Source organism: Dioscorea cayenensis, chromosome 7 (genome assembly GCF_009730915.1).
Source record: "Dioscorea cayenensis subsp. rotundata cultivar TDr96_F1 chromosome 7, TDr96_F1_v2_PseudoChromosome.rev07_lg8_w22 25.fasta, whole genome shotgun sequence".
In the NCBI taxonomy this organism is placed as follows: domain Eukaryota; kingdom Viridiplantae; phylum Streptophyta; class Magnoliopsida; order Dioscoreales; family Dioscoreaceae; genus Dioscorea; species Dioscorea cayenensis.
This window is the reverse complement of record NC_052477.1, coordinates 7,868,123-7,889,705: the sequence shown is the minus strand read 5'-3', so window position 1 is coordinate 7,889,705 and position 21,583 is coordinate 7,868,123. Positions and strand designations below refer to the sequence as shown.

Sequence of the window (21,583 nt, the reverse complement as noted above, 5' to 3'; positions counted from 1 at the left end):
CGGATCGCTGCCGATGAAAACTTTCCCACTAACCTTCTTCCAAATGGCGTGCGATGTCAGAGCCATAGAATCTCTCCAAAGCCCTAGTCAATATCTCTCAAAACCCTAGCCACAGCCCTCTCTCAAGTTGGGGAAAAGATGGAGAAAACAATGCTGAAATCAGGGTTGAAATCGGCTTTTAAAGCGATGGAATCGGGAATCCACACGCCCGTGTGCCCTTCCAAATAGTTATACTAACTTGAGTACGAGGAGGTTGGCACACATTCCTGCAACTCGAAGCCGACCTATGTCTTCGCGTTTGAACCTGAACAAGATTTCCTCCAAATTGGTTCATTTACGACCCGCATTGGCTTCTTTCTTTCATATTCGGCCTCACAACCCTACCTGCATGAAAGTAACATAACTACACACATATTAGAGTTAAACCCCGAGAAAAATAATGCTCAACACAAGGAAAGAACACTTCGTATTCTTATCGCACAAGCACTTATCAAACTCCCCCACACTTAAGCTTTTGCTTGTCCTCAAGCAAAAATTAAAACATTAAAGCACAGACGAAGGAAATATTGGAAGTGTTTGGTCTTAGGTTCACCAAAGCATACAAAGTGTGCATTCTATAAGTACGGGAAATTTCAACACTAAATACGCAAAATCAATGCTCTAGCTAAAAACTTGAATCAAAAAGGCGACAAACCAGAAATCGTGTAAATGTGTGAACCAGAAATCATGTAAATGTGTGAACTCACTCAAGTCGACCCAAAGTATACTACTCAAAGTTCTACGTATAAGGGATTTATTTATCTACAAAACGTAATAAAAATTCAAAAAGGGTAGTAGCTTCACATATCCTCTAAGGTAGCCCTTTCCAAAGCGGCCGCTAAGGTGGGTTTCACACTTTCGAGGTGGTAGCTCTTTCCACCAGGGTGGTAGCTTTCACACATCCCATGAGATATCTCTTTCTCTCATTAGGACATAACTAGTATCCGACTTATAAGAGTAGCTTCATACATCATAGGTGGTAGCTCTTTCCACCCAACAAGCACAACTAAACAACCAAACTATTTTGTTCTTTCTTTTCATTTTTTTTTTTGAAATTAACAAAAGAAACAACTAAAACTAGTCTCTTATACATCAATAATGAGTTTCCAACCGATTCAAAGGGTGAGTAGTGAAACAAGTGTCAATCGGGCAAAAATTCTTAGAAATTCAAGCAAAAACTAGAGCATGAAAACATTCAATGTTTAAAATTTTATCAAACTCAAGAATATAATCAATGCAACTAAGGTGAACAGCCATTGGCTATGTGAGCATGTATATCAATCAAAACTACTATAAAAGAGATGTATGTACTATGAAACTCTCCCCCACACTTAAGTTGTACATTGTCCCCAATGTACACATGCAAGCTTATTCATAATATAACTCAATTAGATTCAGATGTGGGAGAAGCAATCAAAACAATACTCCCCTGACTCCTAGTCTTACATTTGATGGAGCTAAGTCCTTGGGATTGTTTTTATAACGGGTCGTGAAGCTCACACGGCCAAGTGTAAAACACATTGGTCGTGCCCATGACAAAGTCTCAATTCCCATGATGAGAAGACCATCTGCATGCATACACGAGGGGGTTCGATGAAAGCTCAATAAAAACAAAAAAATAACTCGAGTATATAAAAAGATAAGACAATGAATACAACTCGAGATACAAAATGAAAAATAAACTCGGGAGGAGAGTCCTTTACGAATATACAAGTCCAAAAATAAAAATGCGGAAATACAAAAAAATGAGGAAAAATAAAAATCAAGTGTGGATGTCTCAGCTCCGGATCCTCCACTTTCTTGCTAGTGCTAGATCAAAGGGTGCTGGTGAAGGTGGTGAAGGAGATGCTGGCTGAGCTAAGGGGACCCGAGGAGTCCTCGGCAGCAGGACAAATGATGAGCCGACGTCTTGCTCTAAGATCTGTTGTAAGGTGTCAAAACATGCCATGAACTCCAGTATCTTGTCTGCTGTGCAACCCCTAATATCGACAATCTCTACTCGGGGCCTCCGCTACCTGCATGCGTATCATCCCCTACTAGCCTGGAGCCTCTCAAAGCGATCCTGGGCTCGAGATGGTGAAAACATGCGCATGGGGGATGGGTACTCTGTCACCGGAGGTGCCTCGGTCTCCATGGGTACTGACTGAGGCTCGGGGGCAGGTTATCTCTGGGGTTGGTAGAATTAGAGCATAGACCCCTGTCTGAACCCTACGGACCATGCACATCAATCTCATCGTCTCTAGGCTCAGGGGCACAGGTATACTCGTCTTCTCGGCCTCGTGGATCACGCCCAAGAGACCCATACCCAGAGTTAATCTCGTAATGTATAGATCTGAGAAGATCGTTCCCAATCTGGCATACTGGCCCTAATGTCGAATATACTGAGCGACGATGTGCCCTAGATGGATTGGTGTGTGCTATATCATCGAATACCAGTACAGAAGCTCCTATCGACTCAGAACGCCAGTGCAATCACCACGGCCATTCACCAACCAGCTCATGATGGCATGTAGATATCGGTACGCAGGTTGGGAAAGGCACGTGGCCTTGGACACCCCTGGCTCATACTAGCCCTAACCATATAATGCTTTGTAAGCTCTCTGTGGGGTCAGAGCTCCAGGATAATCCGTCGGTAACTGAGAGTACACCTTAGTGTCTGTAAATGCGTCCTCGTACAAGCTGAGCCGAAGTGAAAACTACGTGATACTCAAACTATAGTGATGTCCAAGTGCTCTGAACTGAACTACGTCGAGGTCATCGAATCTCGCATATGATCTATCAAACTCAAACGACGACAGAACCTCTAGTGTAAGCTCCCGGATGGCTGGCTATCTAATCGACAATAACTGCCTCCAACGACCTACTGAAATAAGGTCCTCGATGTCATCAACAAACTCATCTTCTTGATGCAAATCTCTCAATATAATCGTGTCTAAGAACTGAGTCTATCCGAATCGATGTCTCGACAGACGCTCAAAATGAGCCTGATGCTCGGGGATAGTCAATCTCATGCTTTCGGACTCAGGGGAAGACTCTCACAGTCGCTTATCTGCTTGCTTCTTTAACCTGGGTGCCATAGTCTGCAAAAATTGGAAGAGAATTGATCAAACAAGTTAATTCAACATAGCTGCAGAAATCCACACGGTCGTGCACAATTTCCGCACGCCCGTGTGGATCCACGGGCCGTGAACAAACGCACAACCGCTCATCAAACTCCACAAATGCACCATTACAATGCTTTTACTTTGTTCTAAAAATAAATAATCATTCTAATTGAAGAAACGAAGCATTATTGACTAGTTTCATCGATGAAAATCATGAATTTGGGAAGGAAATCAAAGATAGGGCTTACCGTCATCTTGAGATGAGAAAGCTTTGAAAACGGCCGAAAAACCAAGTAAAATCCTTCGATGTTAGTGATATGAGGTTGGGAAACAATGTAGAAGTGCTCTCAGACAACCAGAGGATATTAGGATGAAGAGGAACAATAATCCTTTTAAAAGGACTCGCGCCTCTTGGACTTCTGTATATCCACATGGGCGTGTGGAAATTACTGATAAGTGCTTGTGCGATACGAATGCGAAGCATTCTTTACTTATGTTAAGCATTACATTTCTCGGGTTTTTACACTAATATGTGTGTTTTTATGTTACTTTTATGCAGGTAGGGTTGTGAGGCCGATTATGAAGGAAAGAAGCGAATATGGATCATAATGCACCGATTTTGGAGGAAATCTTGCTAAGGTTCAAACGCGAAGACATAGGTCGGGTGTGAGATGCTAGAGTGTGTGCCAACCTACTCGTATTTGAGTGAGCATAACCATTTGGAGGGGCACAAGGGCAATCATACTCAAGCATTCTGACTTATAAATATAGAACAAGATCTTCACCAACTTTTCCATCATTGAAGAAGCAAAGCGATCCACGACGTGAATGTGTGCCCGTTTCCGTTACCTCGATGAACGTATGGATTCGGGAAGTATTTCAGGATGGATACTATAGTAGAGAACTGTAGTAACATTGTAGCAAAGTACTGTAATAGTACTATTCACAGCCGGCCAAGAAAGATGCAGAATAGAGAATCCACATGAGCGTGTGGAAAATCCACACGCTTGTGTGAAAAATCCACATGGATGTCCACAGGGGCATGTGGATCCTCGATTCCAGCACTATTTAAAGCCGATTTAGCCCCGATTTAAGCATTCTTTTCTCCATCTTTTCCTTAACTTGAGAGAGGGTTTCGGCTAAGGTTTTGAGAGGTATTGGCTAGGGTTTTGGAGATGTTCTATGGCTCCGACATCATCATCTCTTTAGAAGAAGGTTGATAGGGGAGCTTCCGTCGAGGCGTATCCTATACCGGACAAGGGAATCTTTGGACGACGAGTAGAGGACTTTCCACAAGACCATCAACATGACTATCGAGGGGGTTTTCTATGGATTCATTTCTATTACATTCTATTTCTTTGATTGTACTTAGGTCCATGGAGAGCTAAACCCCTAGTGGGTACTTCGGTATTTGTGAACCCTATGATGTATTAATTTCTTTGAATCTCTTTATTATGATTTCAATTAATTGATGTTTATTATGAGTTCCAACCTTGAATGCTTTGTTGTGTGAATACTCCCCTAGAGTGACACTAGGGTTGAGAGTTCTTATTGGTAATCTTGTGAGTGAGTGACACACCACGAGTGTTAGACAAAACTAGGTTGGAGAGGGTTGAGAGGGTGAGTCGAGAGGTACAGGAGCGTCCCCTTTCTCCTCCGATGTGTTAGATTCTACCTCCGTTCCTCGAGTTCTTTGCGGCCACAATAGAGTGAATGGTTTAAGGGATGATTTTCCGCTGGGGCTTAGTTGCGGGTGTAATGGAGTGAAGCGCAGAAGTGATCTTAGTATCTAGAGCTTAATTGTGGTTAGGGACCTTCCACCTGGACCAAAGGGTTAGGTCTATAATTAGGAAGAGATTTATCACTTGGAATCCCTATTACTTATTGCAATTCTATGCGAGTGTGAGGTTGAGAGGTTATTCAATCTCTCCTCCAGGACATGTATAGAGTTAGGCATAGTTGACCTTAGATTTTGGACTATGTAATTAAGGATTTCCACGACTCACTTGCATTGATTAGGAAGCATAATAAAGGGTTCTTACACTTGAAATGATTGTCCTAGGTGGAGCAATATCCGGGTACCCCATCTTTATCGATTGTCTTACCGCCTCCTTTACTTGTGCTCTCTTACTTGTTGTTTTTTTACTTTTTGAGAATTGAATCATTGTCACACATATCACTATTCATCTTTCACATAGCTAAGAAGCGAATTAAGTGTTTTTATTCCCTACTCCTTGTGGATACGATACATGCTCATCCGGGATTATTACTTCGACAAACCCTTGCACTTGCGGGATATACGCAAGGGGACTTTCTCAAGTTTTTGGCGCCGTTGCCGGGGAGTGGGCGTTTAGAGATACTTTGCATTTTGTTTTCTTAGCTATTTCACCATATATTTTATTTCATATCTTCTTATTCTATCATCGTTCTAATCTTTCTTTTTGGGTGCAGCTCCAGGTTATGACCCAAGGGAACCCCTCAATATTGATTGAAGGAGATCCCGAACTTGAACGTACACTTAGAAGAAAAGGGAAAGAGCCTGTGCAAGAACAGTCTAATCTAGCTGATTTGGAAATGGAAGAATATGAAAATATGGCAGAACAGTGGACATTATCCGATTATGCCAGACCTTCAGTGTTTGTGACACAGTCGAGTATTGTGCATCCCCGATTCATGACTCGTAACTTTCGAGTGAAGCCGGCATTCATCCACATGTTACAGTAATCCACCCAGTTCAATGGTTTGGCCGATGAGGATGAAAATAGTCATATAGAGAGTTTTCTTGAGGTGTATGATATGCTGAAGATAAATGGGGTGACGGATGATGCCATTTAGTTGCGAGCCTTCCCATTATCCCTAAAGGGGAGAGCGAATCAGTGGCTACACTCATTACCTAGAGCATCAATTACCACATGGGAGAAGATGGTAGAAGATTTTCTTGCCCGTTATTTCCCTCCCGGAAAATCCACGAAGCATAGGAATGAGATCTCATCCTTTGTTCAGTTGGAATTGGAGTCTCTATTTGAGATATGGGAAAGGTTCAAGGAGCTCTTGAGAAAGTGCCTACAATACGGATTTCTAGAGTGGATGATTGTTAAGACCTTTTACAACGATTTGAACTCGAGTACAAGGCAACTCTTGGATACAGCAGCAGTTAATTAAAGAAATGGGGTTAAACAGCTACCAATGGAATGCTAGAGAGAAGAAAAAGGTGGCCGGTCTCCATGAGATAGATGCAGTAACTTCATTGGCGGCTCAAGTGGAAAATTTGAGTAAGAAGTTAGATCTTCTAAATTCAAATAGAGTAGTGGCCGTGACGAATTGCAACGGGTGTGGTGGGGGACATGCTCCCTCCGATTGCCCGATCTCTATTAGTGATGCATCTTCGGTTGAGAACGTCGATTTTGTAGGTAATGGCATGAGACCTCAAGGAAACCCATATAGCAATACCTACAATCCGAGTTGGAAGAATCATCCAAATTTCTCATGGAGTAATCAGAGTCCACCAAAGGCCATGGGGCCAACGGGTTTCCAACAACAACAACAAGCCCCACATGTGGAAAACAGAGTTTCAGGTTTAGAAACCCGAATTAATGATTTGGAGAAGGCCTGACTAGATTTGTGCAATCTGCAAATACAAGGTTTGAATCAGTTGAGGCCACACTTCGTAATCACACCGCCTTTTTACATAACCTTGAAAATCAAGTGGGGTAAATTGCGAAGTCTTTCTCTGAAAGGCCACATGAAAGCTTGCCAAGCAATACAGAGACCAACCCTAGAGAGCAGGTGAAGGCGATCACTTTGAGAAGTGGTCGTGAGGTTGAAGGTAAGCATCCGAGTGAGATGCCAAAAAACACGCACCCAAGGTTATAGAGGTCGAAGAGGGAACAAGCAAAGAGAAGGAGGTGGCACCCCCACCTTTCAAGCCAAGAATCCCTTATCCCTCTAGATTGAAGAATGACCAAGGGGGTGAATAGTACAAGAAGTTCCTAAGTTTGTTCAAGCAACTCCATATCAATATTCCTTTTGTTGAGGCATTGGCCCAAATGCCTAAGTATGCAAAGTTCTTGAAAGACTTGTTGACCAACAAGAGGAAATTGCAGGAGAGTGCTTCGGTGATTCTAGATGCTTCATGCTCGGTGATGTTGCAAAGGAACATGCCGAGCAAGAAGAAAGACCCAGGAAGCTTCATAATTCCGTGTAGCATTAGCAATATGGGTGAAGAAATGGCATTGGCGGACTCTTTGCTAACATAAATGTCATGCCATACACCTTCTTTTGAAAGTTAGGCTTGGGTGAGCCTAGTCTCACTCGGATGACTTTGCAATTGGCAGACCGAATGGTGAGACATCCGAGGGTTATCATCGAAGATGTACTTGTCAAGGTGGACAAGTATATATTTCCTGTAGACTTTGTGGTGCTAGACGTCTATTGATCTTGATGACACTTTATATTTTCTAGACACTATTGATGAGATTGTTGATGAATACATGCAGGAAATGTTAAATCCGGACCCATACGAGGGTTTGTTCGACCAAGAGGAGGATTATGAAGAAGTAATGATGCTTGGTTCGATGGAAGAAATCCCATCTACCCCGGGGATCTTGAAGAAGGTGCTTCGGAAAATGAAGAGGGCTAGGAGACGCCACCGGAAATGCTCCAAGGCTGTTGGAGACGTACGTGAACCAAAAAAGTTGGATGAACTATTGCTAGGTGGCCCCAAGCCCGGTAATACACCCTCTACCTTCAAGAGATTGTGCTCATCATGCTTCTAAGTCATGGGTAAGAGGGCAACATTCATCTATGAGCCCCTGTAAGGTAAGACAAGGTACGTCAACCTTAGTGACACTAAACAAGCGCTTCTTGGGAGACAACCCAAGCGTTTCCTGTTTTTCTTAGTCGAATAATGTAGTATTTTGCATGTATAAATTGTTGAGTGTTGGTGTCTTGATTTTTAGATGCTTGTGCAGTGATTTTATTTGAGGTTTTGAGTATTCATCGTGTGTTTTCATATGGATTTGGCGAAGTTGGGTTGTTTGATCTTTATTTCATATTTTTCACTGGTAAAACTTGCATAATAGGGCAGGCTCTGAGTGTGTAAACATGTTCAGAAATTTCCTGCAGAGCCTACAGGTTTTTCTAAGGCAGCCAAGGAAAACGCACTGATGTGTGGTATTTCCGCACGCCCGTGGACTTACACTGTGAGCTTATCCAGAGAAGGCGCAGGGGCATGCGGCTGCCCCCTTGAACGACCATGCGAATGTCGTACGCCCATGGGTAATTTTCGCACGGGCGTATGATTTTCTAAAGAGTTTGGCAGATTATCCCGAGAGCATACAGGGGCGTGAACTCGTCCCTGTGGGCGACCTTGTGAACTTCGCATGGGCGTGGATAATTTCCGCACACCCGTGCGAATCTCTACAGAGGAGCTCTCTCCATCCTGATAAGGCACAGGGGCATGTATTTGCTCCTGTGAAGTGGACCTGTGAATGTCCACGCTCGTGTGGAATTTTCACACGGGCATGCAGAACACATAGGAATTTTCTCGGATGTCTAGAGAAGCCACAGGGGCGTGCAGCTGCCCCTGTGGGTAGGGCGCACGGACGTGGGTATTTTCCACATGCCCATCCGAGAGCGTTCAGAGTTGAAGGGGCGTTTTCTCGAGAGCCCACAGGGGCGTGCATCTGCCCCTGTACGATTTTCCTGTGGAGACGCACGGGCGTGTGAAATTTTCGCACGCCCGTGGGAATGCACAGAATTCCAAGAGACGCGAATTTTTCTTTAAAAATCCCTGCGATTTCTCTTCCTCTTCATCTTCAACAACCTGAAAACCGCTCCTGATTAATTTCCTAGACGTTGATTGTTGTGTTACGGTGATTTCAAGCAAATTTTCGTACCGAATTCAAGGTTTTCATACTTATCTTTTTCTTTTCTTTCGGTGAATCTTTAATCCCACTTCTATTTGCCATTTCTTGTTTTAGTAAATTAAATGATTTGAGTTGCATTAAATTTTGATTTGAAAGGGTCTATGCATGTTCAGAGAGCATTTTAACAGGGTATTACATTGTATTTTTTGTTTTTGAAAATAGAAATGCTATCGTGCGGTTTTTCACGCCCTGCAGATCCACACGGCCGTGGATAATTTCCACAAGCCCGTGTGGAATTCTGCAGTATTCTGTGACTGAGCATCTTTCATCATCTCTTCACTATTCGTTGCAGGCATGGCACCGCACGTGAAGAAGCAAGAAGGCAAGCGCCCTAGGAAACCTTCACCCAAATTGGCACACATTGCATTTCCGGATCCCGAGCATCAAGCTCATTTCGAGCGACTATCAGGGCTTAAGTTTGGCCAATCCCGTTTCATGGACCTTAGTGTGTTAAATGTGGTCCAGCGGGGTGATGAGTTTGTTAGGGAGGTGGAGTCGCTGAGGGCTGTAGGAGGGTGGCGTCTTTACGAGAGCCAGTTTTCTGACCGCTGACTTTGGAGGTGCTAGCGTCTTTTGAGTTTGTGGATGACATACATTTTAGAGTGTTCGATTGTCAATTCGCCATGGGCATTTCTGAGTTTTCCATTCGCATGGGTTTGTACGACGAGGCATATATAGAAACTAAGGAGTATGGACATCTATTGACAGATTACACTGGCACCTTGACCCCACAGCAAGCTTATCAGGTATTGTGTGGACCGATGCGGCATGAACCAGGCGTGTCCAAAGCCACATGCTTGTCTAGGCTGAGCTACAGGTATTTGTTTGTTGTCCTTAGGAGGTCTGTGGATGGCCGTGGCGACAACACTAGTGTTTTGTTATGGCAGGGACTACTTTATTTATATTCCATGGTGAGGTCCATGCCCATTCATCTAGGGCATATTGTGGCGGAGTATATGTGATACCAGGGCCAGAGTGGGAGAGTAGGAGTATTATTTGCTGGTCCTTAAATTACTAGACTCATTCTGGGGATGGGGTTCGGAGCTGCTATACGGCATGCCGATCAGATAGTTTTTCCTTCTCCACTTGGACTCGATACGCTCAGGATGATGGGTGTGGTACGCAGATATGGACCTGGAGTTTACATTTTGGCCACACCCACCACTGAGAGCACCGAAAGTGGAGGGGATACAGCGGGAGATTCCACCTTGGCGGTGGCCGAGACCCCAGGATAGCCGGGTACCCTTTCAGGAGCTTATGATCGTATTGAGAGGCTCGAGAGCACCATGGGCATATTGCGGTCAGAGATCATCGAGATGCGGGTGATGCAGTCAGCCCAGTATACTGATCTTATCTCCTGTTTCGATTTCCTATGACAGATATTGAGATGTAGACCCTCAGCTCCTCCAACATCTTCCTCATCACTTATGCCAGCACCGGTGGACCCACCATGTACTTCCTCACAACCAGCAGCAAGCAGAGGACCCAGAGCGCGACACCGACATTTGATTTTATTTCCATTTCTTTACTTTTATGCACTTTATATTGGACTTGTTCACTTAGAAAGGACTCGCCTTCTGAGTTTATTTTCATTTTGCATCCCGAGTTGTATTCCTTGTTCTATCTTTTATATAATCGAGTTATTTTGTTTTTATTGAGCTTCACTGAACCCCCTCGTGTATGTGTGTAGATGGTCTTGTCATCTTAGGAATTGAGACTTTGTCATGGGCAGGGCCAAAGTGCGTCGGCACTTGGCCGTGTGAGCTTCATAACCCGTTGGGACACTACTCCCAAGGAGTTAGCTTCTTCAAATGCGACACTAGGAATTAGGGGTGTATTGTTTTGATTACTTCTCCCACATATATTCTTGATTGATATACATTATGAGTGAGCTTGCATGTGTACATTGGGGGCAATGTACAACTTAAGTGTGGGGGGGGGGAGTTTCATAGTACACACATCTTTTCTATTGTTCTTGATTGATAAACATGCTCACATGGCCAATGGCGGTTCACCTTAGTTGCATTGATTGCATTCTTGAGTTTAGAAGAATTTTCAACACTGAATGTCTTCATGCTCTAGTTTTATTTGAATTTCTAGGAATTTTTGCCCTATTTACATTCGTTGCACTACTCACTCTTAAACTCTTTTGGAAACTCATGTTTGATGTTAAAGGGACTAGTTATAGTTGTTTCTTGTGTTAAAAAAAAATGAAAAAAATAAAATTGAAAAGAAGGAACAAAATAGTTTTCTTGTTTATTTTGCATTTTGGATGAAAAGAGCTACCACCTATGAAGTATGAAGCTACTCTCATAAGTCGGATACTAGTTATGCCCTAATGAGAGAAAGAGCTATCTCATAGGATGAGTGAAAGTTTCCACTCTGGTAGAAAGAGCTACCACCTCGAAAGTGTGAAAACCACCTTAGCGGCCGCTTGGAAAAATGCTACCTTAGAGAATGTGTGAAGCTACTACCATCTTTGAAATTGGTATTGTTTTCTAGTTGTAAGATAAATAAGTCCCTTGAACTTAGAGCCTTGAGGAGTATACTTTGGGTTTACTTGAGTGAGTCCACACACTTTCACGATTTCGGGTTTGTTGTCCTTTTTAATTCAAGTTTTTAGCTAGAGCTTCGATTTTCTATGTTCAGTGTTGAAATTTCGCTTACTTGTAGAATGCTCCCTTTTGCATACTTTGGTGAACCTAAGGCCAAGCACTTCCAATATTTCCTTCATCTATGCACAAAATGTTTAATTTTTGCTTGTGGACAAGCAAAAGCTTAAGTGTAGGGGAGTTTGATAGGTGGTTGTGCGATATGAATGTGAAGCATTCTTTCCTTATGTTAAGCATTACATTTCTCGGGGTTTTTACACTAATATGTGTGTTTTTGTGTTACTTTTATGCAGGTAGGGTTGTGAGGCCGATTATGAAGGAAAGAAGCCGATGTGGATCATAATGCACCGAATTTTGGAGAAAATCTTGCTAAGATTCAAACGCGAAGACATAGGTCGGGTGTGAGATGCTAGAGTGTGTGCCAACCTCCTCGTATTTGAGTGAGCATAACCATTTGGAGGGGCACAAGAGCAGTCATACTCAAGCATTCTGACTTATGCATATAGAACAAGATCTCCACCAACTTTTCCATCATTGAAGAAACAAAGCGATCCATGATGTAAACGTGTGCCGGTTTCCGTTACCTCGATGAACGAATGGATTCAGGAAGTATTTCAGGACGGATACTGCAGCAGAGCACCATAGCAAAGTACTGTAATAGCACTGTTCACAGCAGGCCGAGAAAGCTGCAGAACAGAGAATCCACACGGGCGTGTGGAATTTCCACATGTCCCGTGTGAAAAATCCACATGGATGTCCACAGGGGTGCGTGGATCTCTGATTTGAGCCCTATTTAAAGCCGATTCAGCCCCGATTTCAGCATTCTTTTTCTCCATCTTTTCCCCAACTTGAGAGAGGGTTTCGGCTAGGGTTTTGAAATGTATTGGCTAGGGTTTTGGAGAGTTTCTACGGCTCCTAACATAACACTCACAATGTCCACGAGAAAATTATAGCAAAAGCATCTAAGAATCAAGACACCAACACTTAAAGCCTTATTCATGCAAACACTAAACCAAAAACTAGGAAAATAATAAAGACTTGGGTTGCCTCCCAAGAAGCGCTTGTTTAACATCACTTAGCTTAAAGTACCTTGTCTTTCATCACGGGGGCTGATAGATGAAGGTTTTCCTCTTTACTCATGACTTGGAAGCACGATGAACATAGTCTTTTCAAGGTAGAGGGAGAGTTTCTTGTGCATTTCCAACAACCTTAGGGCTTTTCTTGTGGCGTCTCCTTGCCCACTTCATCTTCTGGAGCATCTTCTTCATGATTCCCAGAGTAGATGGTACTTTCTCCTCTAGACCAAGCATCATTACTTCTTCATTATCCACTTCTTGGTCTAGCAACCCCTCGTACGGGTCCAGATTCAACATTTCCTGCACATATTCATCAATTATCTCATTAGTAGTGTCAAGAAAATACAAAGGTGGTATGTGAGCTTATCATCTCCAACCCTCAGTGTTAACTCCCCGCCGTCTATGTCGATTATTGCCTTGGAAGTGTGCAAGAATGGCCTCGCAAGTATCAAAGGAACATCTACATCCTCGTCGACGTCCACCACTACGAAGTCTATAGGAAATATGTACTTGTCCACCTTGACAAGTATGTCTTCAATGATGCCCCTCGGATGTCTCACTGTTCGGTACGCCAATTGCAATGTTATCCGAGTGGGCCTAGGCTCTCCCAAGCCTAGCTTCTTGAAAAAGGTATATGGCATGATGTTGATACTAGCCCCAAAGTCCGCCAATGGCATTTCTTCACCCATATTACCAATGTTGCATGGCATGATGAATTTTCTGGGGTCTTTCTTCTTGTTCGGCATATTCTTTTGCAACACCACTGAACAAGAGGCGTCTAAGGTCACCGTTGCATTCTCCTCCAACTTCCTCTTGTTGGTCAATAAATCTTTGAAGAACTTAGCATACAGAGGCATTTGAGACAACACCTCCACAAAAGGAATGTTGATGTGCAATTGCTTAAATAGACCCAAGAACTTCTTGTATTGCTCATCATTTTGGTCGTTCTTCAATCTTAAAGGGTAGGAAATTCTCTGCTTTTAAGGTGGGGGTGCCACCTTCTTTTCCTTATTTGCTCTCTCCTCAATCTCCATGACCTCGGGTACTTCAACATTGGTCTTTTCACTAGAAGGTCTACTCTCAACCTCATGATCACTTCTCAAAGTGATCTTCTTCACATGTTCTCTCGGATTAGTCTTGGCATTACTCGGTAGGCTTCCTTGTGGTCTCTCCGATAGAGACTTCACAATTTGCCCCACTTGATTCTCTATATTGTGCAATGAAGCGGTGTGGTTGCGAAGTGTAGCTTCAACCGACTGAAACCGATTATCCGATGTCTGCACATATCTGGTCAAAGATTTCTCTAAATTGTTCATCCGGGTCTCCAAACTTAAAACACGATTCTCCATGTTTGGTGCTTGTTGTTGTTGTTGAAAACCCAGTAGTGCTATGGCCTTCTGCTGCCCTTGGTGGTTACTCCACGAAAAGTTGGGATGGTTCTTACAAACTGGATTGTAGGTGTTGCTATATGGATTACCTTGGTTCCTCATGGCATTACCCACACAATCGACTTGCTCAACTGAAGATGCATCACCAATAGAAATAGGACAATCGGTTGGAGCATGTCCTCCCCCATAACCTGTGAAAGTAGTGATAGCCGCCAATCTATTAGAAGTTAGAAGGTCTAACTTCTTGCTAAATGATTCCACTTGGGCCGCCAAAAAAGTGATTGCATTAATTTCATGGAGTCCGGCTACTTTCTTCCATTTCCCAGCATTCCACTGGTAGCTGTTAATGGCCATTTCCTCTACCAATTGTCGGGCTTCAACAGGGGTCTTGTCCCCCATTGTACCTCTTACGGTAGCATCTAGGAGCTGTCTTGTACTTGGATTCAACCCGTTGTAAAAAGTTTGAAAGATCATCCAATCAGGTAAACCGTGTTACAGAAAATTTAGGAAGAGGTCCTTCAATCGCTTTCATGTCTCAAACAATGATTCGAGCTCCACCTGTATGAATGAGGATATCTCATTATGAAGCCTTGCTGAATTTCCCTGGGAAAAGTATCTCGCAAAAAGGCTTCAACCATTTTATTCCAAGTTGTGATGGAAGCCTTTGGCAATGAATCAAGCTACTGCTTGGCTTTTTCTTTGAGAGAGAATGGGAAAGCCCTCAATCTGATAGCATCATCTAACACTCCATTAATCTTCAACATATCACAAACTTACAAGAAGTTCTCAATATGATTGGTTGGATCCTCATCGGCCAAACCATTGAACTGCGTTGGCTGTTGAATCATTTGGATGAATGCCAGTTTCAGCTCAAAGTTCGGAGCTGTGATTGGGGGGCGCACAATACTCGATTGTGTGCCTAAAACTAAAGGTCTGGCATAGTTAGAAAGTGTTATCTGTTGCTCATTCTGTTTTGCCATATTATCCGATTGACGGTTCTTGTATAGGTTCTTTTCCCCTTCTTCTAAGTGTATGCTCAAGCTCATGATCTTCTTCAACAATTTGTGAAGGGTTCCCTCAGGTCATAACCTAGAGCTGTAACCAAAAAGAAAAGAAAAATCATACAGATAATAGAATAAGAAAATGTGAAATAGAATGAATGATGTATAGCTATAATAGTAAAGTGTAAAGTACCTATAACACCTATTCCCCGCCAACGGTGCCAAAAAATTTGACAATGCCCTCTTGCGTGTGACCCGCAAGTGCATGGGTTTGTCGAAGTAATAAATCCCAGGTGAGTGGGTATCGTATCCATAGGGAGTAGGGAATAAAAATACCAAGATTGCTATCTAACTAAGCAAATACATAATAATGATTTTTGTTGATAAAATGTAATGAAAGCAAGAATAAAAGAAACAAGAAAGAGGGAAGCACAAATAGATGAGAGGTAAGGCAATCGATAGAAGTGGGGTACTCGGATATTGTTACACCTAGGACAGTTGCTTCAAGTGCAAAATTAACTATTATATCTCCAAATTGATACTTAATGAGTCATGGAAATCCTTAAACACAAGGTCCCAAAACTAAGGTCAACCGTGACTAATTCTACACTATGTCTCGGCGGAGAAATCGATCAATCTCAACACCTCACACTGTGTAGAGTTGTAAGACACTCTAGGGATTCTAAGTGATAAACCCTATTCCAATGTATAGATCTAACCCTTTGGCTGAGGCGAAAGACCCCTAGTTGCAATTAAGCCCTAGTAGCTAAAGTCAATTCAACGCTTCACTCCGTTGCCTGTGCAACTAAGCCCCAGCGGAGGTCATTCCTTAGTCTATTCACTCTACTATAACCGCATAAGAACTCTTGGAACGTGGAGGTAGGATAAATCACATCGGAGGAGAAAGGGGACGCTCCGCTACCTCTAGACTCTCCCTCTTGACCCTCTCCAATCTTGCAATGTCTAACCCTCATTTTGTGTCACTCACTCACAAAGGTTAACAATGTAGACTCTCAACCCTAGTGTCACTCTAAGGGAGAAATCATGTAACAAGCATTCAAGATTGAAACTCAATTAAAGATATCAATTAAGGAAACCATAATAGAAGATTAATGAAACAAATATATCCTAGGGTTCACAAATCTAATTACCCACTAGGGGTTTAGCTCTACATGGAGCTAGTTATAATCAACAATGAAATCGAATGTAAAAACAAGTTATCCATAGAAAAACCCTCTCGGTATTCGTGTCGATGGTCTTGTGGAGTAACCTCGTCTTCTCCAAAGGTCCCCTTTTCTGGCCTAGGGAACACCTTGCCGGATTGATACTAACGAAAGCTCCCCCAATAACCTTCTTCCAAGCAGAGCACGGTGTCGAATCCGTAGAACCAATCGAAAGACTTTCCAAAAGCCTCTCAAAACCCTAGCCAACTGCCTCCCAAAAATGGAGAAAAGTTGGAGAGAAGAGGAGAAAGAAGATCCCAAAAATCGGGTTGAATCACGACTTAAATAGGGCTAGAATCAAGCATCCACACACCCCTGTGGATTCTCCACATGGGCCGGTGGAATTTCCACACGGGCGTGGGGAATTTCCACATGCCCGTGTGGATTCTCTAGAAACTTGATTTTCGGCCGGTTGTGAACATGTATTAGAACTTAAACCTGATAAAAGTAATGCTCATCGTAAGAACAAAATACTTCGCATTCTTAACACACAAGCACTTATCACTCTACCTAATAATGATGCCAGAACTGTGGTTAAATTTCTTATGAGGTTGTTCACTTGATTTGGAACCCCACGAATTATAATTAGTGATCGAGGAACTCATTTTTGCAACACTCAACTTGGGAAAGTATTGAAACGCTATGGAGAACATCATCACCTTGCTACCCCCTATCCCCCACAGACAAGTGCTCAAGTGGAATTTACGAATAGAGAGCTTAAGAGAATCTTGACAAAGTCCGTGGAACAAGGAAAGCGGGATTGGTCGGAACGCTTTGATGACACACTTTGGGCTCACAGAACGGCGTATAAAACTCCAATAGGGACCATCCCCTATAACTTGGTGTATGGTAAGTCGTGTCATTTGCTCGTGGAACTCGAGCATAAAGCCTATTTGGCCACCAAGGCCATGGATTTTAACTTGAGCAAAGTGGGAGAACAACAAATGCTGCATCTCAATGAGTTGGATGAATGGAGGATGAAGGCGTATGAGAATGCAAGAATATATAAGGAGAGAATTCGGACGTTCCATGACAAACATATCAAAAATCTGAGTTTTCTAGGTTTTGGTTTAGTGCTTGCATGAATAAGAGCTTTGAGTGTTGGTGTCTTAATCTTTTATATGCTTTTGTTGTGATTTCCTCGTGGATCATTGGTGTTTCCGTGTGCTTAATTATGATTGGCACAGTTTCTTAGTCGCTTGAGTGAGTTTTGTATGATTCTCTGGTTAGTTGTTCATAGTCTAAGTTATCCAGAGAAGACACATGGCCGTGTGTAATTTCCACACATGCATGTGTCTCCGTTCAGTAGCTCATCCCTAGAGGACATAGGGGCGTGTGTGTGTCCCTATGAATGACCTTGTGATGGTCACACACTGGTGGGTAATTTTCACACGGGCGTGTGTTTCTCTGCAGAGATCAGAGATCAATCCCGAAAAGACATAGGGGCGTGTGTCTGCCCCTGTGGATGACCTTGTGAAATACACACATGAGTAGATAATTTCCACATACCTGTGTGAATCTCTGTAGTGAGTTCTCTGCCATCCTCAGAAGACACAAGTGTGTGTGAATGCCCCTGTGAGTACCCCTGTGGCTTCTAGATCTTCACAGGGACGTGTGGAACACTTAGCTAAATTTCTCCGGTGGACCGAGAAGCCACAGGGGCGTGTGGATGTCCCTGTGGGTTAGCACACGGGGATGGGTTATTTCCACACTCCCATGTGGGTGCATTCAGAGGTAAGTTATACTATCCCAAGAGCACACAGGGGCATGTAAGTGCCCCTATGAAGCTCCCCTGTGGAGTCACACGGGCGTGGGTAATTTTCACACGCTTGTGTGGATGTGCAGACAGTGAACAGACACAACTTTTTCTTTTTAAAATACTCTCGCCCCTTTATTTTATTAACTCCTAAACACTCAAATGATGTCTCTCTTCACTTGCCCGACTCCGTAACATCTATATATAGGGATCTAGGGTTGTTTGCCGGCCATATTCAAAGCTTCTCATCTTCATCTTGTAGGTAAGGTCTCTTTCTCCATTCCTTTCGGAATACTTGATTTTATTCAATTAAACTGGTGATTGTTCCTTCATTTGTATGTTAAAATGGTTGGTGTGTGTTTTAGAGTGAGTTTTGAACGAATTTTTGATGTATTTGTGGATTTTTATATAGTGGCATGTAGTTTTCACGCCCTATGGATCCACACAGGCGTGTGGAATTTCTACACGACCATGTGGATTTCTGCAGTATTGATTCTTTGAGTGAACTTGATCAGTTTCTTTTCAATTCTTGCAGACATGGCACCCAGGACAAAGAAGCAAGCTAGGAAGCATCCCAGGGAGGATTCCAATGAGCCCGAGCGCATGGAGTTCACATTTCCCAAGCACCAAGCTCGTTTTGAGAGGCTTTCGAAGATGAACTTTAGCCAAACTCATTTTCTTGACATTAGCGCACTTCGAGAGATTCAGTTGGCAGATGACATGGCCGATGAGGTCGAGGAGCTATTATTTGTGTGTAGTTGGCGGCGTTTATTATTGATCAAAGATCTGGCTATCCACAAGTTGACATTAGAAGTGCTCGCCTCATTTGAGTTTGACCGCTCTTATTCTAGCATCGATAGTATCGATGCCATTTAGTTTAGAGCCTTCAGACAGTATCATAGTATGAGTGTCACCCAGTTTTCAGTCCGTTTGTGTCGGTATGATGAGGCATTTGTTAGTACAGAGGATTATGAGCAGTTACCTACAGACTACCCAGGCAGTTTGACGCTGCAGTGCGCATATATAGTACTGTATGAACAGAGACAGTATGAGGCTGGTGTATCGAAGGCCGCATGTATCTCTCAGCCGAGCTATAGATATATTCGCACCATTCTGAGTAGATCAGTGAACAATCGTGATGATAGCACCGGTGTGCTTAGTCGACAGGAGTTGTAATACTTGTATTTTATGGTATAGAGCACATCGATCCACCTTGGACATATCCTGGTAGAGTACTTATGACATTAGGGATAATATTCTAGGATCGGCGTCCTCTTCTCCAGTCCTTACATCACTAAGCTTATCATTGGAATGGGTCTACTAGACGCCATCAGAAAGGCCGAGAAGATGATTATACCAACTCCCCTGGGTATAGAGATGATGAGACTGATGGGGATGGTGCGCAGGTATCGGCCGGGAGTGTATGTACTGATTACATCCATTCCAGAGATAGCCGAGGGAGGAGGTCACATTGTAGAGGGTCTCAGCCTGTTCCTGAGCCACAGGAGGAGCAGATGGAGACAGAGGTACCTCTCACAGCACAGGAGCTACCACCAGTCAGGATTTTCTCTCCGACTCGAGCCCATGATCCATTTGAGAGTCTCGAGAGTGTTGTGGGGGCTCTACAGAGTGACTTGCCTGAGGTTTGTGTGCTACAGGTAGCGAACTATACTGAGGTGATGGCGCATCTTGATGTCCTACAACAGCTACTAGAGCGAGACGCGACCTCACCCTTTGTGATGAGACTCCCTACCCTTCAGGCATCACCGGCACCACCATCACCAGTTCTAGCAGCGCCAACAGATCCACCAGCATCATCTTCATCACCAGCACCATCAGTAGAGATAGCACCAGACACCAACGCTTGAGGCGTCTTTACTTTTCTTCATTTTTATTTTTCGTATTTCATTTCAGTATTATGTTTTGGACTTGTAGTTCTCAGAAAGGATCCTTCTTTTGAGTTTATCTTTTATTTTCGTTATCTCGAGTTGTATTTCATTGCTTTATCTTTATATACTCAAGTTTATTTTGTTTTTGTTGAGCTTCACTGAACCCCCTTGTGTATACGTGCAGATGGTCTTGTGAGTATGAAATTTGAGGACTAGTCATGGACACGGTCAATGTCATATTCACATGGCCGTGTGTGCTCCACAACCTAGTGGGACTCAACTCTCAAGGAACATAGCTCCATCAAACCTACCATTAGGAGTTCAGGGGAGCATAGTTTCAATTTCCCACCTTCACATATGTTTTTGATTGTTATACTTTTTATTGTGCTTGCATGCGTACATTGAGGGCAATATACATCTTAAGTGTGGGCGGTGGAGGGGGAGTTCACATTACACATGTTTTATACGTATGCTTTTATTATATATGCTCATGTAGACAATGGTGATCACCTTAGTTGCAATGGTTGTATTCTTAAGTTTAGTAGAATTTTTAACATTGAATTTTCTCATGCTCTAGTTTTTACTTGGATTTTTAGGAATTTTTGCCAGATTGACACTTGTTGCACTAATCGCTCATTAAACATTGTAGAAACTCAAGTTTGATGTTTAAGGGACTAGTTTAGTTGCTCTTTGTTGTTAGTTTCTTAAAAAAATAGTTGAATGAAAATAAATATATATATATATATATATATATATATGCTTGTTTTGTTTGCACATTCGGGGTGGAAAGAGCTACCGCCTATGAAGTATGAAGCTACTCTCATAAGTCGGATACTAGTTATGCCCTAATGAGAGAAACATCTATCTCATGGGATGAGTGAAAGCTACTACCCCGGTAGAAAGAGCTGCCACCTTGAAAGTGTGAAAGCCACCATAGCGGCCGCTTTGGAAAAGGCTATCTTATATGATGTGTGAAGCTACTACTACCTCTTTTCTTTCTTTTTGTACATAAATAAGTCCCTATAACTTAGAGCTTTGAGAAGTATATGTTGGGTTGATGATAAGTGCTTGACCAGACATATTTATATATATGTTTTACATGCATTGAGCATCATTTTTATCATGGTTTATATCTCATATTGTGTATTTCATGTTCTTTTATGCATATAGGTTGTGAATGCCTTGAAGAGTAAAATGGAAGCAAAGATAGGCTATAAAGACAAAATGTTGGGAGTTCTTGTTTCAATTCAAGGACCAAGACACGAGAGGAGTTCATGAACATGGAGATGTGTGCCAACTTCCAAGAAGATTCATGTCAATTCACTGGTCGGAAGGGCACAAAGGCAGCCACATCTTCATGTTCCTTCTCTTTCTGAAGATTGCAAGACCTCTCAAAGATACGTCGATGAAGAAAAGTCTTATAGTCTACCACATGGACGTGTGCCCGGCCATGTGGCCTCAAGAGAAGAGTGTTTGGACCGCGATTATGGAGAGTATTGCAGTTAAGTATTGGAGTGAAATGTTGTAGCATTTTAATGGAACTAAGCATTGTAGAAGAATTACTGTTC

General features: G+C 42.8%; 1 non-coding gene across 1 annotated transcript; it reads right to left on the bottom strand.

Moving 5' to 3' along the window:
• Nucleotides 1-6,113: 6,113 nt before the first annotated feature.
• On the bottom strand, nucleotides 6,114-6,220 carry LOC120266174. Its single transcript, XR_005538016.1, has one exon. It is a non-coding gene; the product is annotated as a small nucleolar RNA R71 (small nucleolar RNA).
• Between the last annotated feature and the right edge of the window lie 15,363 nt (nucleotides 6,221-21,583).